This window comes from Sapajus apella, unplaced genomic scaffold (assembly GCF_009761245.1).
Source record: "Sapajus apella isolate SASKATOON/1434 unplaced genomic scaffold, GSC_monkey_1.0 scaffold32, whole genome shotgun sequence".
Lineage (NCBI taxonomy): Eukaryota > Metazoa > Chordata > Mammalia > Primates > Cebidae > Sapajus > Sapajus apella.
The window spans coordinates 13246911-13250929 of record NW_022436972.1 but is presented as its reverse complement, the minus strand read 5'-3'; the positions used below and the strand labels follow the sequence as shown (position 1 = coordinate 13250929).

At 41.5% G+C, this 4019-nt stretch overlaps 1 non-coding gene across 1 annotated transcript; it reads left to right on the top strand.

Moving 5' to 3' along the window:
* The first annotated feature begins 2947 nt into the window (after positions 1–2947).
* LOC116562576 lies at positions 2948–3040 on the top strand. The gene has a single exon (XR_004274025.1). It is a non-coding gene; the product is annotated as a small nucleolar RNA SNORD116 (small nucleolar RNA).
* Positions 3041–4019: the final 979 nt, after the last annotated feature.

The window sequence follows — 4019 nt, the reverse complement described above, 5'->3', positions numbered from 1 at the left end:
CAGTCCTCTGGTTGTGTTAAACATTCACGAATTGTGACTGGACGACAAGATGGACGTAAAGCCAGGGCCAGCCTCTTGAGGCCACACAGACAGCTTGGAAAACGTAACACAACCATGGTAATTGAATTAAGAGGAGGGAACGTTCCCATCACCACTTTGCTATACATATTCCAGACACAGTGCAGAGCTTCCCAGATGACCAGAACAGGTGTCACACAAGCAATGGTGTCACAATCATGTGAAATCATTTGTGTACAAACTGCTTAACAGTTAACACTAGGGCAGTGACAGCTTGTATAGTCATTAAGGTTACAGGTCTAACTGAAATTGTCATCCTCTTAGAGTTTGCTTCATATCTGATAACAATACTCATCAAAGAGATGAGACTATTAATTACAATTAGAAAAATGGCGCCTCACCCTTGACCTCACTTTATAAGTTACAAAGCTCTTTTCACATTAGCTCATGTTATATGTTATCCTCACAGCAACTCTTTGAGACAAGTACTCTTAACTCCATTTTATAATAAACAAAAGAGGAGGCTCCACCATAGAACTTAGCAATTTGACAAAACCCGCAAAAGCACTTGCTTTAAGTATGCACATTTTACATCAAAATAAAAAATGGTAAGCAAGTATTCAGCTCTAGTTAATGATATATATGCTGAGTATTTAGGCGAAGTGTACTAATATCTGCAAATTTACTTTGAAATCCATCAAAAATGTAAGTGGATCAGTGGATGGATACATGAATAAATATGTGATAAAGAAAATGTTAATGATTAAGTTTAAATGGCGGGATTATGGGTGTTCACTGTAAAAGTCTTTCAGCTTTGCTGTTTGAGCATTTTCATAAAATGTTTTAGAAAACTGGAGGCTTAGTGAAAATAAATGACTGCCTTCATGTTACAACCTGAGCCTGGACTGACACCCAAATCCAGTTCATGTTATCCTAATTCTCATGCCTAACATGAATATTTTAGAAAAGTATTATCGTTTGGTGTTTAAGGTAAAGCAGTAGTGCAGGTAAGCACTAAATTCTCATTAACTAAGAGCTCTGCAAATCCAGGGCATGATCTACCATAAAAGGGATGATATGTAAGTAAGGAGAATGCGTTTTTAAATCCCGTACTGATTCATCTCAGAGAGTTTTGCCCCCTTTTTAGTAGTCCCTTTGGGTGTTTGACATTTATGGTAATGATGCTGTCTTGCTCAGAGCATTGTTGCCCCTCTTAAGGGAGCACTTTCAGAACTTAAAATACTTCATGTATTCTCAGTGATGACAAACCTTTGTCCAAAGGTTTAAAAAGGTTAAACGTTTAAAGGTTAAAAGATCCACGTGTCAGCAGAAGCCCAGTCAGGAGAATGAAACTCAAGGTTTACAATGTCATTTCTGTGCAAAGCTAACAAGTAAATACAGGGCACTGGATACTTTTCTGTTGCTTGGTTGGTTAATTTTGTATTTTAAAATGAAGCAGCCCTCTAAACTAACAAAACTGTTTTTCTTGTATGACACAAAAATTATCTCTGAAGCCTACACTGTGCCAGGGCAGGTCAATGGCAGCGTCCTTCCTGTGCCTCCCCCACCCTAGCACTTGCCATCCCTCATGACAATCACACGTTTAACAGCTGGCTCCTCCAACAGACTGGACACTTCCCAAGCACAGAGACCCTAGAAGCTGCCTCCCCACACTCCACAACACAGTGCCTTTGTTTTTATGTATAAACAATTAAAGAGCGAGTCAGTGAACGAGTAAATCTATCGATGGACTGATCACGTCAACTGATTTGAAAATTGACCTGTATCTTGAGTATCTCTGGCCTAATATTTCTACTGCAATTTAATTTGTTTGCTATGATGTCCCATAAATGGAATGCTGTGCAGCAACTGAAAAGTAGCAAATCCATAAATAGAGATAACAGGTTTTCTATGGACTTTTTTCTGTTTTTTCATTACCATTAATACTTCTTGGCCAACTGCCTTGAGTTCTCTAAGTATACCGTTTCATCTTTCATAAAAAGAAATCTTTTCTATATTTGTCTTTTATTTGTTCCTTTCTTTACACTGGTCCACATCCCACTAAGATAAGCAATAAGGTAGCCTGGACCCTTTAGTCTTGTTGCTTTCAACTTTTCTACTAAATATAATGGTACTCTTGGGCTAAGTATATAGTGTTCATTGTGGCCAGAATAAATTTATCTTTAATGCACTTCTAGAGTTTTACTGATGAACGGATTCTGAATGTTATTGAATTTCTTCTCACCATCTTTTAAGCTAGTGATATGTACTCTTTCATGTTATTGGCTATGGTGAGGAAGTAGCCAATATCCATACTACGTATTTTGCTGCAACAAAAATAATAGTACGTTCTCTCTAGATTGCTGTGAAGTTGGGATAAAACTGACAAGCAGATCACCTGGAGATGATCTGGTTACGTGGTAGAGGCCGGTGAAAGATTCCCACTGCCTTTCTCGGATTTCACTCAGCTCTAGAGAACAGCGCCAGCTCCTCCCCACACGTCTGAGCACATTCTGTCCCCAGGTCCTGCCCCTGCTTAGGTATTGTCTTTGCATTTCCATTTCCTGGTTTGGCATATCTCTGGGTTCAGGGTTCCTCATTTTTCTTCATCCGTGGCTCAGAGTTGGCTTCTTTTCAGACTGTAGCTCTGGCTCTGGCCGTGCAGGGGCTTGGTTCCTCCTCTACTTACACACAGGCCCTTCCCTCGACCCCACTCCCACCCAACCCCACCCTGCCCGAAACCATGACTCTCAGGATCTTTCCACCCCACACCTCTGTGCTGCTGCCACTTGACGTCAGGCGCCAATAGTGGCTTCTTGCCAGACATGCCAGCTGGGTTTAAACCCTTGGGTTTCACAGTAAAAAAGAGAAAGGAATTGTTTACAACAAGAAGTCAGGCCAAAAAAAATGAATTTTAGAAATTCATTCGAGATTGATGATGACACCCCCATAAAACTATTCCTTAGGAAATCTGAACAAAATGAGTGAAAACTCATGAGTCGTTCTCATCGAGGCTGGGCCCCAGGATTCTGACCTTGATTCAGGATCAGGAAATTCACTTCTGTGGGTGTGCTCTGTTCCACCCTGGCTTCCGGCTGACTGCAGCCAGCTGCTTTCACGGCAGGAGGAATTGCCTCTGTAGTGCTGGGGTCCTACGACCTGAGGCGGCGGGAGAGATCCCAGCAGACATGCTCCACATGGACCATCGGTGAGAATAGCTGACCCTAACCTGAATGACTTGCTGCTGCAGCTGTACCATGAGGACGACCTAGGGCCGCTGCACCTGCAGAATGCCACGGTGGGGGCCGGTGCCAGCTGCCAGGTGGCTGGCAGGGGGACCCAACAGAGAGGGAGGCGCCTTTCATGCTTCTCAGGGGTTGTCAATGTGATGTTGACCCCTGAGGTGAAAAAATTCATTAAAAATGAATAATTTCTCAAAACCACTACAGGCAACTCCCAGATACAAAGCCTAATTGAATGCCGCTTTTAAAGAACCAATTTAGTCCTGAGTTACAGGTGTCGGAAATCTTCATCCTACTTGCAAATCAGCTGCGGCGCTTTACCCAACTTCTGAGTGTCCTATGTTCTATTACAGCTTGCACTGAAAATGCTTAGTTAACAGTTTGTCGATGCAATACAGATAAGCGTTCACCTACTATTTTTAGACAACAGCCAGGCAATCCGTTGTTTCCTTTATCATTTTAGCTGCTGAGCTGTTGGAAGCCTATACTTGAGTTTAAAAAAAAAAAATGATTTTTTACTCCGGTTTCTGACGTAACCATTTTATAGCCCTCCTTCCTTTACTGCTTTGGTCTAGTCATTTTATTCTCGCATTATTACATAAAAACAAACAATCACTTGGGGTCTTCATTGTGTTGCTTTTGTAGATACACTTTTGAAAAAGAAGGAAAAAAAGTAATTTTCTCTTTTTCTTTTCTTATAGAAAAGATAGCAGGGCCCTAGGGTTTGCGTTCTGAAGTTTACTTTCTTCAGGGGGGTTG